Source organism: Aquila chrysaetos, chromosome 2 (genome assembly GCF_900496995.4).
Source record: "Aquila chrysaetos chrysaetos chromosome 2, bAquChr1.4, whole genome shotgun sequence".
In the NCBI taxonomy this organism is placed as follows: domain Eukaryota; kingdom Metazoa; phylum Chordata; class Aves; order Accipitriformes; family Accipitridae; genus Aquila; species Aquila chrysaetos.
In genome coordinates, this window is record NC_044005.1 from 23,524,107 (window position 1) to 23,539,415 (window position 15,309).

Here is a 15,309-nt window from a genome sequence, read left to right on the forward strand (position 1 = left end):
CTCAGGTAAGAATTCTGAAGCAGAAACCCAGATACCCAGCCCTCACCTTTCAGGCCCACCCTTACATTTAGTGTTTCCTACTTACTCGCTCTGGACTATGGTCCATCATCCAGACTGTGGTCTGAGGTGCCTAACATTCTTCAAGACCCTGCAAAGAATCCAGGCACCCAAACCAAGCTCCTGTCAGAGTCCACAGTACTTGTAGGTTCTAGGTGTTATTTATGGAGTGACACCTAGAATCAGTGACAGAACAAAGGTACTTCTTCATACTTAAGCTCTCTTGCTCTGCTCAAGCCTGCAGTGATATTCCAGCATGCTGAATTTCAGAGCTGGAGTCTTTGAATCTATCTTACAAAATTTGAAAAGCACGACAGTTTAAATCTAGTATACCTGAATCACCACCCTATTAATTCTGCTCTGAGAGCATTACAACCCTGCTGAACTAAGTTAACACCAGATCAAAAAAGCCCCTAGAGTTTTAGATTATTTCTTCTGCAACTATACACCTCCCAAGCATACACTGTTTACAATCAAACTTGAGGTCTCTAGGTAGCCTATTAGCAATCATTTTTCATTCCTTTTCCGAGGTCTCCATTTCCTCTCTCATAGAGATTAACCTATGCTGAAAACACACTCCTTAATACTACTTCTGTATTTTCTTAGCATAAAAGAAAAAAAGCCCTATTTTAGCTTTCGAAAGAAGCTGAACTGACACACCTGCTAATCATTAGTATCTTTCAATACTGCTGACCTCCTCTTTTTAAAGGGCCTCCTCTTAACCCCATCTAGTCTATTTAAAAAAAATCAAACAAACAAAAAAAACCAAACCACAACAAACATAACATGTTATTAGGGTAGTTATAGTCAATGGTTATGCAGAAGATGTTAAGACAGTTATGTACTTTTTCTAGATGCATTTTTGGTTTAGAACATGTAATGGTAGAAAGTACAGTTATGAAGACTTACAAATGTATATGGGATGACAGACAGGTGGATATATAGCAGGGAATACATGTTCTGCAATTTGTTCACTATATATTGAAACAGCTTTGTCAGTTCTATACAGCTAAAAAAGAAAAACTTCAAAAATAAAAACTTTGGAACTGTAGTAGTGTTTTATTAGAACTGGTTAGCTATCTCAATGAATCAAAGAAATAAATAGACAAAGTATAGTTTAAGGATGCTGTCTTCAAAGTGCACTGTTATCAACTCTTCAGATAGTCCATTTCAGTCCTATAGAACAGGCCTGCTCAGATCCTAGTCTTTGTATAGTTGCGTAAACTAATTTACCCTTCTGTACGTATGCGAAAATGTTCAAAATGTCTATCAGTTCTGTGCAAAGAGGGTGTTTGGTTCCTGTATAGCTCAAATAAGACTTTAAATGCTGTGCTGACTGGAGTCCTGCCATCACAAAAGTTTGCCTGTGTACTGTCAGGTACCAGTTCTTCATTTTAAGAATATATAGTACCTTGTTTCCCAATTAGATGCTACACCAAAATCAATGGAGTCCTCCTTTGCAGCAAGATAGCAAAGCAATGTTCCAAAGCCTTATTGATTTTAAGAGGGCTTTGCTAGGACAGAAAGACCTACTTGTGTGAAATACTTTGTTGGAGTGGAGGCTGGAGTTTTAAAAAGCCTGAAAGGAAACAGCTTTCCTCTAAGGGTTATATGCATTTGTGAGGACTACGAGGGATGCTTTGTAGTTCAAGTATTACTGCTGTAGCTATCTTACCCTGTTTGTCACTGAGAATTACAAGCCTTATTGACACAAATGTACTGTGTTTCGTAACTCGGATTTCAAAGCTGAGCATACAAAAGAAAGTCATGCTTATCTGATGTGTGCCCAAATGTTCCCAACTCTCAATATGCTAAACTTGCTTCCTTCACTCTCTCCTCCAAGGGATGTAATTTTTGAGTCAAGTTGTAGAAAATTCCCTCTCATCCAAGCCACATCAAATTATCCACAGTGATTCTGAGGGGAAAAAATGATACTTCTGCTGTGCCAGCATCTGGAAAGCAGCCTGATTGGCAAGACTAAAGAGCAGTCTTTCTAATTGCATGTTCAAACATTTTAACTCTGCCCTTCCATATGGAGTAATCATTCTGTTAAGAACAAACAGCAAAAATTCCCCATGACAGAGGTGTTGGAAAGATCACCCTTCTAATTGCATGTTCAAACATTTTAACTCTGCCCTTCCATATGGAGTAATCATTCTGTTAAGAACAAACAGCAAAAATTCCCCATGACAGAGGTGTTGGAAAGATCACCCTTTACCAATGTTAGCATGTCCAGGGTCAAAATTGCATAGGTTTGAAAGCCTGTAGTGTTACAAAGCTTTCAGATTCAGAGAGACTGAGTACAAACAAGAAGAAACAGATATATTGCAAAGCTGAACAAATTATTTAATAAGCTATATGTGCTTGCACTGATTAGCTGAATAGACTGAGCAGTTCCAGTGAACATAATGTTATGTACTCAAGTATTCACAGAAATAATCCACAGCCACAAAACCTATTAAGTCTTTTTCGTTACAAGGGCATCCTGGGACAAGTCCAAAGAGGAGAGAGCAACAGCAAGGCACTTTATTTTGCTGAATACTATAGCATAGTCATAGGAAATCCAGAGTTGTATAGCATAAGCATCCCTCAGCATACTCTGGTCTCTGATTAGTAGGAAATGAATGACAGCAGTGGAGCTACTCAGTCTAATTATCAGTTTTGCTGCATTTCTAATAAGCTCTTAAAATCTAATTTTGGAAGCGAGAGTTTTGTCTCCTGCAGGGAATGGCTCATAGAAATGAGCAAGATTCCAGTTTGTCAAGCCTGGTCATTTCTCTGGCAGTTAAGTTCTCAGTGAATTGATAGGTGAGGGGCAGAGCGGGATTTGTGTAAACTCTAATCCACTTTTACCACTATTATTCTACACTTTTCTAGGGATGCAAACAATTTCCACATTTAGACATGGCCCTGCCAATTCCAAGGTCCCCTGCTAAGGTTGGGGTATTAACAAGAATGATTTCATACATGCCTGTCTATCAGGCGATAGACTGACCATCAATTAATTTCAGACAGCTGCTGTGTGGTAATGGTTTTCAGCCAACGACTGTGTTGTGAGGATCAGAGCTTGCAACTTAGATACCAAATCAATGTTTCACTAAGCTACAGGAACCATTCAGTCACTATTTTAAGTATGCATTCATAATTACACTTGCTGTAGCAACAGGAATTAGGCTTTTGGCTGCTCTCAGCTCTAACTCCCCTTCCCTCAGACTCTACTTTCTTTATCACTATGCTAGCAAGAAAAAGCATCAAGCTCTCTCCTCTGGCCAGCTATGGCTCTTGGGAAGATGTGTCTGGGGACACAAACCAGTTAATGACTCCTGATATGGACTAATTTCTGAAGGCTATTTGCAAAAGTCATTCACTATTAAAGGTGGTAATTTATTACAAGGAAAGCTGGGATTCTGTGACCAAAGGGGAGGTCAGGTGACTGGCTCTTCCAGCGCATATATATCTTCTTTGGCTTATTAGATCACAGGACATCAGTGAAAGAGCTGTTGGATTAAAGCTCTGTGACTGTTATTCAAATTCAAATTCAAGAAAGGCATGGGAAGGAAGGGAAGGGAGTAAGGAAGTCTTCAGAGTCTCCTCTTTCCTTTTCCCTGCTTTCCCGCTCATGTTTTGTAAAGCTGCCTAGCCCACAAGGCAGGATTCTGAGATGGCAGTCCTGGGGTTAAGGAGAATGGGAGGAAGAACGTACAGGTCAGTGCAGGCCATTTATCAATCTAAATTGGCAACTCATGGGAATCTCTGAACTGTTAAGTATTAATGGAGAAAGAGTGAAAAAACCCCTGTATGCAATAGGTACGGTTTACATTGTTAAAGGCAGTTCTCAAAAAGAATGACGTTAGAGTAGTAAGAGAATAAACCTGACTAGAAGAGGTATGACCAATGCATCACATTCTCTGAGGAATATTTTCATCAGCACTTGCTCATGTTGCCTCATTTCAGGGAAGAACCTTACCCATGGCTTCACTGTGTGCAAGGGACAAGCAGCACCAGGCTGTCCTTGACATCTTAATGTAAGTGGCAGTTTTGGATGAAGGACGTAACCAGGCTGCAGAACTCTGATCAAAAATGAACTTATGTGTAATTTAGACTAAATACATTTTCCCCATTGTGGAGTGTAATCACCTCCTACATATAATTAGAAGTGAGTAGGGAGAGGAATTGCAACCCAGAAAAAATGCTGAGATTACAAAATATTTTCTCTTCCAAAATATTTCAGTTTGGTAATTGCAAGTTATCCTTTTTTGGCACTTTACTATTATTATAATTTAAATTTACAAGTGGAATAAGCATTTTAAAAAGTAAAATGGAAACCTTTTCATCTGAAAATACTGAATGAGGTATTTATAGTTTTTAATATCTATTTTTAGAAACAAAGGAACCAGAACAGACAATTTCCTCCTTTTCGGTCTCAACAAACTGCTGTTTTAAGAATGTCTCCATTCTTACAGGTACAGGGCAGAAGCATGGTTAGAGAGCTGAAGACTTCAAACCATCTCAAGAAAACATTTTCAAAACGCATCTTGATGATATGTGCCTTCCCACGGGGAGGCAGAGAGCATATATGCAAGTCTCTTTCCTTCCTATAGCACACTGCCATTTTGAGGTTAAAGTCAGATACTGGGTGTTGCTTTGGGGTCAGTCTGTACTTCGTGGGGCTCAAGAGCTAATTACCCTTTTTACCCTCTTGCTACATTTTTGTAGCCCTGAGAAGCTATGTGATTACTTCCACTTTGTTCCTCTGTACCACGTGGAGCAATCTACAGCGATACATCTGATTCTCTCTCTCCTGGTGGAATTAAAGATTCTGCTGTCTCCAGTCCACAGACAGTAGTTAAAGAGAAGCTGTAGCAAAGACTCTTGGTGAGGAGGACCTGTTGGACTACTGAAAATTATTTTTTCATTTCATATAGGTTTTTTTCCCCTGGCCACTACATCTGGAAGCAGAGGTGTGTCAGTTCCTAAGCCATGTTGCCCTGGTAACTTCTAAAACAGCCTTGTTGTCTAATTATGCTGTCTCTAAAAAATTCAGACTTTTAGGTGCTTCCCTGAAACAAAGTTCCAAATCATTCAGGCTTCACCTTTGGCTAATTTCATCCTTTCACAGCAGTGAAAACACATTGGTATTATTTTATTTAGACTTCTAAAGTTGTAGAAAGCTAAAGCACTGTGATGCTTTGATGATACTAAAAGCTTTGAAGTTGTTGTTTCCATTTACTGCTGTCTTCCCTTCACTCCATCCTCACAGCCCAACTAGCTGTTGTACATTTCACTTTGAAATACAGCAATCACTGAGGAGCACAAGCACCAGCTGACAACTTCTCTTAACAGGAACTGAAAGGGATACAGACTTAGCTAATTTTCAGACTTGCAGCATATGTAAAAATAAAGTTGTGTGGCTACACAGGAAAGCTCCCTATCTCTCTCCTCCTCCTTTGTAATCATACAGCTTATCCCAGAATTTGGAAGTGCTATTGATGAAACACTTAAAAATCTAAACTAAGCTGGGAAATAACAATTGTGAGCAGCACTAGAAAAAAAAAAAAAGTGGCTGAATAACTTGGGAATCAAAAATTAAAGGGAAGTCTCATGAAATATGACGATGAAACTCCTCTATTTACCCTGTACCTTTTTGTTCTAGAAGATATTGGCTAGTAGTTCAGGTATTTATTTTTGCTTTTCTGAATACCTGCATTTGATCATTCTTCTGACAGATCCAAAAAGGGGATAGTGGTGTTAAAGTCATTCCATTTATTCATTTTTTAGATGTCTGGTTCCCATTGGGAATCCAGAACTTCATTTTAAGTACCTGCCTCTCTCTAAATGTTACATCTGGGGCCCTGGGTGCTCAGTGTGGTCAAACACATGTCAAACAGGGCAGCCATTCAAAAATCAGCTCGTCTCCCATTTGACATGAATACTGTAACTCTGAGGATTCCTGTTCTCTTTGTTTACATTAAGCTTGCCTGAGAATGCCCATCAAAGTCAAACACTAAAGTGATGCCTACATCCTGAAGCCTGATTAGACTTTGTTTCAGCCTGTTCATTTCACTCATGACCAATGGACTTCTATGCATAAAGAGAAGAAAGATGCGTCGGGAACTAAGAAACAGAATACTTAGAGTGTATTAATTTCAGAGACTTCTGAAATTAAATGGTAGTTGAATGGGGTTTTCAGGATTGCAAGCTTGAGCTTCAGTATAGGATCTTAAATTTCACTTTGATACCTAAATCCTATTCTGGACATTTATATCTGAAAATATAAATTTATATCCAGAAAACAGTGGATAGCAAACAGAGGCTATAAGGATGACAGCACTAAATTCAGTAAATGGGGGAAGGAATAGAAGTAGCTATGATATCTTTGTTTAAAACCACTTCTGTCTGTACAGCTAAATTGATTAATGTATTTCTCAGGTGAGCTGGAAGCAAGAAAGGTATGCACCTAAAATACAAATTAATCAGCACTGCACCACGGTTTTCTATGCTGTATTGATTAATTATACTACATAACTGATGCAGATTTAATCACTCTCTCTGATGGATTTTGCTAGGGATGGCGGTACTGAAAAGCTGCATTTTACAAAATTTATGAATGTTCCACAATCACTTAAACTGTTGAAAGATTCCATGGGATGCTTTTTCTGACAGATCCTGTGAAAAGTATTCACCAATAATTAGCAAGTTTGTGTGTGTCCTCATTGATTTATTTCAATGCAGTATTTTCAGTGGTTTTAGTTAGGAGTTACTATAACAACTGATAAGCTAAAAAACACTATGAGACATCTCCTAAGAGAGAAAGAGATCTTTGCCTAGATCTGTCAAACTGTTGACCCTAATTCGCTATAAAATTGATTTTATTCCAGGCTGTTCCAGGGAAAATAAAACTTTTCAACAAAAGCCACTTGAAAATCCTGAGGTTTTCTTGTGCCTTTTATGAACTTCCAGGCTTCTTTACAGGGTCTCATCTTCGGAACCTCATACAACAGTCCATAAAATGAACTGTCACTTGAAAGTGAATTTTAGTTTCACTTGCCATGCAATTAGTGCTTTTTCAGACAGTAAATCAAAATTAATGTTTTGGTATTTTACTAGGAACTCCCCACCTGGCCAGTCAGCAGTCTATAGGCTGCTAGTTGCTGAATTAAATAAAGGGATAAAATGAAAAGTATGTAATGCAAGTTGTATCAGGATCTTTGTTTAAATAAGATTTGTAACAACATTTTTCTGATTAACATAAACAAGAAACAAAAAAGACAGTTCAATCAGCAAAAATAATGAGAGGAATCTGAATTCCATACCATTCCAAGTATCTCTATCTGTGAAAAATGCTATACACTGAAAGGAGTACAACAAAATCCTTTTCTAGATCTGCATGGTAGCTCTCAGTGCTTTTACCTTGTTCTTCCAGTCTTATTCCCTACTCTGTACCTAGGTTTTTGATCAAGGAGCAGGAGTTCTAGGTTAACAGTCAATAATTTATAATTTTTACATATTGCTCCATTTTTTTTCTTGTATGCAACAAATCCATGACTATCTGGTTGGTACAGAGTAGCACAGTAGCCATTTCTTGCTTCACAATGACATATTTAGTTCAGTTCCTCCTGCTTCAGCAAATCAATTCAGTGTCACTCGAACACAAATTCTGCTTCCTATCTAACAGGGATTTAGGAAACGCACAGATTTTTTGATCAAATAAAACCAGCCATGGTGATGGACTTGCATTTAAATGCACACATTCTCTCCAGTTGTGCCTTTAGAAAATACCCTAAACAAAGGGAGTTTAGAATATCAGATACATTCAAGAGCAATGAAAATTCCTAGCCTATTTGTTCAAACCTTTTTTCTGGTCTCTGAGTGGCTGAGAAAGCTTCTCATTATACTACTGAGTAATGAGAGAGTCTTCAAAACAGTTCCTAAACTACATTCTGAAGGTGGCAAGCTGCAATAAATTTCACTGAATAGCTGAAAATGAGCCCCTAATGATTTGGAAATATATTTTCCCGTAGTAGGCTCTGTCTTTATTTGCTGCCACTGAATACAATCTGCTGTTGTGGCAGCTGAAATGAAAAACAGGAATGTAGGAAAAGAAAGGATATATATGCAGAAGTTTTGTATTATAGAGCAAGGAGCTAGCTTTTTTCTCTGCTGTTTCAGTGAAATTACATTGAGGATACGGTATTTAGTCCTGGACTGCTCACTAACACAAAAGAACTGAAAGAAAAAAGGGCACCTAGGAAAAGATGAAAAATAAACATATGGAGAGACTGATTTAAACACAATGATGTGATGAATGGACTAGTATTGGTGTCAGAATTCTTGGAACTACTTAATTATGTATCAGTCACAGGCAAAAATGCTCCAAAGAATATGCTGACAAGTCCTCCTTTCTTCCCCATTTCTGACTTGACAAGCAGATCATGATTTTGTTGAATTAGTTTTCTATTCAGACTTATTTCCCAGATAAATTTAGTGGCTCATCCACAAGTACTTAGCTGTAAGGATTTGCTATTTGAAATTCCAGCTGTGCTGTTCAGATTTGATAGGCTACAGCAAACACATGGCATGTGTTTGTTCCCAGGAGGATGCCTATAACATCTCTGCTGGCAAGCTTGCCTACTAGAATATTTTTGGAAAGCAGGCACAAAAGGGGCAATAACAGTGACAGAACATTGTGTTCAGACATGCAGGGCATGTTTTCGGGGGATGGTTCTATTTCAGGACCCCATGTTCAAGAAAAAAACATCTTTTAGGTCAGGGGAGTGTCAGCCAGCAAGCACAATAAGAACAGAAGGATCTGAATGTTAACCTGCTGACAGTAGAAAGGCCCATATGGCCATGATGTAAAGTGTAACAGGTACTGGTCATAGAGTTGTCAGCCATATGGCAACTAAAGTTGATGAGAGACAGTACATGAGAATCAATAATAAACACTAAATGTATTGGGATAAGGACTCATTTGCAGAACAGAAATAAAAAGTGAAATTAAGCAAAAGAAAACTAAATTAAATAGCAGGAAGATTGTACAAACCTGCTATGTATTGGGCGATGGAATTAGCATTTTGAGGAAAAAATGTGGAAGTGCCATCAGCTAAGAAACCAAGAGCGAACATACATACTGCAAGGAAATACCCCTGTTTTCATCATTGTGAGAGAGATGGGCAAGAGATAATGAAATATCTTTGTACCAGATTTGCATTCAAGTATACAGAGGAATCAATATTTACAGGTTTTGTTTTCAGGCTCCTTCTCCACCCTTGTTACAGATAGAGTGGAATCTGCATGCAGTGAGTGCATCTAAATGATTTGCAGCTCATTTCCATTTAGAATGTCTGTTTAAATACTGATTTGACCTCTGGCTGTCTTTGGTGTTGGGTAATACATGTAAAATGGTCACCAAGAATTGTGTATGAAGCACAAGTTGAAAGGAACACACTGTACCTTCTTCGGTTTTTTTGCCTGGTGTTTTATTTTCTCCTTCAGGATGTCAAAGGGAGAGGGGCAACAAACCAATAAGACAAAGAAGAATCAGGATATCTACAGCAGAACATCAGGGAAAGGAAAGCTGGGTGCCTCCCCATTTCGTCATGTAAAAAATGCGCTTTATGAGCACCCTCCTGGAACCTAGAATGCAATACTCTATTTGGTGCTCAGATACCATGCTGATGAGTTTCAAATACTTGGCTTGAAAAAGTAAATAGATTCTTAAGTAGCTCAGATCTAAATTAAGTTTTGTTGAAAAACTGAAGATTTACTACAAGCAAACGTGATGTTTATGCTGGTTCTTTTATCATTATTTATAATAAAGCTTTGGTAAAGGTCTTTTGTTTTCTTTAATGTTGACTTCCCCTGTAATACTGGAAACTAGAATATCACAGGAATGAATGAGAAGTGATTATGCCCATCTATAACAAGTGAAATTCTGTAAGCCATCTACTTCATGCAAAGCAAATAGTATTTTTTCAATTTTGGTGGGATTTTTTACATTTTTTTAAAACTCTCCTTACTTTAAATTCCTCCAGTTAATTTTTTTATATGAGCCATATATCAAAGTAAGATATATTCATAACTATCTTGCAGTATCATGGTAAATATGTAACACTGTCTCTGTGCTGCCCAGTGCTAAAACCAGTATCGTGTAACATAGAAAAAAGGAGATTTTCACTTGTCTTTAGGTTCAAATTATTCCAAATGCAGTCTTTACAATACTCCATTTAAAGTTTAGATAGGCCATAAAGGTTTTTTGCCCAAAGGAATCAACACCTTCATTTAAAAGTAGAACTAAATTGCAAATTTTCCTATATGAGGCAAGTCATTAACCTTTGCCAAATCATTACCTCCAGAGATAATTAACAGTGATCTCACAGAGAACCTAACTAATAAAGTAAGCTCTTGAAAAATAGTACGAAGCACAAATGTGGTCTGCCTCCCAGCTAAGGGACTCATGTCCCTGGAGAAAACAAGTTTCTATGGACTTAAAAGAAGGGCAGGTAAAGGAAGACAGGATTATTTTAATCTTATAAACCCCCAAGCACTGGTAATCTTAAAATCAGCTGTGATGTTAGAGTAGACAATTTATCTTGATAGCAAGTAAACTCCAGGTTATATTAATTAAACCATAATTCAATTAAACAATAATAAAACTTTTCACCAATTACTCAGTAACTAACCTGTCCTGAACCTGATGAAATATGAATTTGCCTAGTTACGTAAGAAAGTTAAAGGCTTAATGTGGGAAGCCAATGCCTCTGTCTTGTCTATTGACTTCAGTGCTCACTTCATCTGATTTTCTCTCTTACTCATCTCTAAAATACGTACAAAAATATTGAATTAGTTTACAGGAGGATTGCAAAGATAAATACATAAGAGTAGAGTCCACCAGGTATAGCATACCTTATGTTCTCTCACCTCCTGGCAGTTGCATGATCTTTATGAAGTTGCAGGAAATAAATCACCATAATTTTATCACTCTGTGTAATCCTTCTATACATTATTTATAAGAATCTAGTAATATGTCACATTGATTCATGCTATAACCCTATAAATAATCAAATAAAATATAAAACTATATGTGCATCAGAATCAAGCAAATTAAAATGAACATTTACTACTGTCACAAAGGCTTAGGCAACTAATTTTTTACAATAGATTAGGAGACCTGGTTTCAGAACAATTTCACAATAGCTTCTTCCTCCTAATGAATTAACTCAAATAGGGACTATGGTATCAAGAAAGACCAACAGCCTATCTCTGTTATTGTGCTATCTTGTGTTACTGCATCTGTCAGTTCCTGAGGGGAAAAATAAGTGGAAATTAGGCCATTCATACAAGATAGGTCAATGCTTCTCGTTAATTCCTTATTCTGCTATTGGATCCTTTGGGGAGCAGTATGAAACTTCCCACGTAGTCCATCTACTTGATGAATCATTGTCCTTCCTGTATGTGGAGTCAGTTACACTTTGAGTGTAAGGCTGACAGCAGCAAGGGGATTAGCTGGACATCTATAGCATCTCCTCTCAATACAGAGTGTGTAGCACAGCGCTCCAAGGAGTATTAATGAGGCTAGGGAACAAACAGTCATCCTCCGCATGGGCTCATGCTTCAATGAGCCCATGCCAATAGAGAATAGCAACAGCCAGTATTACGCTATGCATTTATAGGAAACCAGGATTGTATTTTAACATAAACATAAGTGCTGAGGCCTCTGCCTTTTCTTTTTTAAGCAGATCATCTTTAGCAGGTATTAGCAAGTCCATCTCTTGCACAATCAAAAACAGCAAACCTCATTCATAAAACCTGCACAATACAAAATAATGCTCTGCTAATGACCCAAGCCTAAGAAACATGTGTTCTCCACCTTTTCTGCCATTGATTCTTGTGTCTTGAGTAAGACTCTGGCATATTGTTTTCCTCCATTTTGTGCATGTCTGCCTCAGTGAGAGCTTTTCTAGATTTCGGCTTCTTTCCTCCACTTATTACAATAATAGTGAAATATATTTCTTCATGCTGTCTTTTGTAACGATGGGCAGTTGGGCCTGTCCACAGATAAGTCTAAAAAAATACATGGAAATGAGTGCTTTACTACCATAACCTCTCTTGCTAGCAGAAAGCAGTGACCATGAAGTCACAGATCTATTGAATCTGTTAAAAAAGTATTTGTGTAATCAATAACTGTGGAACTTTCAAGCTCTGTAAATTGGGCTGAGTAATTTTCTGTGAGAGTTTTGGTATTTGCTATAGTTGCAAATCAGAAAAATACCAAAGTAGTTTGATAGATTTTTGTATTTGGGGTTATTCACATGTGCAAGGTCTTTAAGATGGGGCCTCTTGAACTGCTGACTAGCTAATTGTTCTCATAAGCTCCATGAGATATTTATTCCCAGACTGGATAAATGTTTACATACTTCTGGGTCAAACACTTGCATTAACAAATTTAATATTCATTTTCTTCTAAAGCTTTTGCATGTAATACCACAGTACCTGCATGCCAGTCAGCTGAATCTCTAGGATATGCCCAGAAAGCTATGCAAGAGGTATGTGAGCATAGAATCATAGAATCGTTTAGGTTGGAAAAGACCTTTAAGATCATCGAGTTCAACCATCAACCATGCTGACTAAACCACGTCCTGAAGTGCCTTGTCTACCCACTTTTTCAATACCTCCAGGGATGATGACTCAACCACTTCCCTGGGCAGCCTGTTCCAATACCTGACAACCCTTTCAGTAAAGAAATTTTTCCTAATATCCAACCTAAACCTCCCCTGCCGCAACTCAAGGCCATTTCCTCTCGTCCTATCACTTGTTACTTGGGAGAAAAGACCGACACCCACCTCACTACAACCTCCTTTCAGGTAGTTGTAGAGAGTGATAAGGTCTCCCCTCAGCCTCCTTTTCTCCAGGCTAAACAACCCCAGCTCCCTCAGCCGCTCCTCATAAGACTTGTGCTGTAGACCCTTCACCAGCTTCGTTGCCGTTCTCTGAACACACTCCAGCACCTCAATGTCTTTCCTGTAGCAAGGGGCCCAAAACTGAACACAGTATTCATGGTGCGGCCTCACCAGCACCAAGTACAGGGGGATGATCACCTCCCTGCTCCTGCTGGCCACACTATTTGTGATACAAGCCAGGATGCCATTGGCCTTCTTGGCCACCTGGTCACACTGCTGGCTCATATTCAGCGGGCTGTCAACCAGCACCCCTAGGTCTTTCTCTGCCGGGCACCTTTCCAGCCATTCTTCCCCAAAGCCCATAACTTTGCATGGGATTGTTGTGACCCAAGTGCAGGACCCAGCACTTGGCCTTGTTGCACTTCATACAATTGGCCTTGGCCCATCGATCCATCCTGTCCAGATCCCTCTGTAGAGCCTTCCCACCCTCAAGCAGATCAACCCTGCCTCCCAACTTGGTGTCATCTGCAAACTTGCTGAGGCTGCACTCGATCCCCTTGTCCAGATTATTGATAAAGATATTAAAGAGAGCATGTGAAAAGTAAGTGCATTCAAAACGTGAGTGAACATTGGCAGGAAATATCCTGTGATATTTTGCTCTTATGCATATGGTAGAAAAGGATATAGTCGGGAAGGTAGTGGGGTGGCACAAGGAAAAAGAAAATATCAAATGCTGGAAAGTCACATTGATGGATAGAAACAGAATGTCCTGACCTTAACATATAAGTCTAATGGTCAGATGGGAGATGCACATGTATACTGAAGTCTTAAAGCTAGAGCAGTACAACTAAAGCAAATTTAAGAAGCCAGGAGACTGGTTCTGAAAAATCTTAACTGATGGTGACCTGTAGAGGTGGCCTCAAAACACAATGAATTTGCAGCTGTTATGAATAATGTTCCATGTCTAGCCTCTCCCAATTTTAAGTGTCCCTCCCTTATTTATCTGCAAAATTATTTTATTTTGCTCTCAGAATTTGATTCAATGTTACATCAACAGGTAATACATAATTAAGAGTGCAATCAATGTCAATATTGAGATATATAAACTCATTAATGATAAAGAGCAGCTAATGGTATGAATATGGAATTAGGAAGGAAATTAATACATTCAATAGGATTTAAGAGATAATTATAGAAAAACAAGGCTGGAAGAAGTTCCAGGGACCAGCTGTTCCATCCATGATAACAAGAATCCTGTCATGGTCATTGTTTGGCCACAATGGCCAATGCTTTCCCCACTCACAAAATTTCATAATGATTTTTCAAGTAAATTTCTAATTCCACATTGTGATGTCATGAGGATCTTCAAAATTCTCTCCAGAAAGAAAAGCTAAGATTTGCTGAGCTGAGAAAGATATAATTTCAGCCATTTGTTCACATTCTGACTAAGTATTCATTCAGAACAGACCTCCCTCAAGTTGTCCTGTTTAGCTCTGGTTAATTCCCTCATTACTAAGCCGTAATATTAAAGATGTTCATCTCTCCTTTTTATATTTTTTTCCACAGTGTAGAACAGCTCCAACACAATAATATGTTTGAGTGTCAGCATAAAATATACTGATGTTTTAGGAAGTCACTAAGTATCGGAATGAATAAAATTATTGGTCTGAAACAAGTAGAGAAGAGGTTTGAACATGATTACTTTTTTTCTGTTTCCCACAAAAATTCACCCTGCACTCAGGAACACTTTTCCTAATCTAACTTTTATCCAGCCACCTAACTTTCTAAGTGAAAATGCATGTTTTTACCAAAGAACATTTCTGTGATTATAACGTTTCATCAAAAGCATCTTGAACTCCATTGCATCTGTGTTACGAGCAGTTATCAAACTTGAAATATGTTTTCTCCAAACCATCAGAACCGCTATCATCCCAGAGAAAGAACCTCCCTGAGTTTTTTAATTCAGCACCTTTTGGTGGTACTTTTCTATGTCATCTGCACAGGTATATCTTTTACTGTTGTACTGTATTTTTCTATTTCTAAAAAAATGCCAGTTTTTAAAGTTTTAAAGGTACACAGAACTGTGTATCTGTTCTAACTAACCAGACCAGCTCTGGGCTGATGTTCTCAGGAATAAACAGTCAAAGTAAGGTGAAAGTTATTCTGTCTATATGGAAAAAGATAGTGTGGTCTTCAAAACAACTGTGAAATGACCATAGAAGAGGTTTAATAATCAAAAAGAAGTAGCACCACAGACAGAGCTATGTTGGAAGTAAATCACTTCAGTTTAATAGAAACAGCTGTAAAAATCCTATCTGCCTTCCAAAGCAGCCTCTAAAAGAATCCTCCAGCA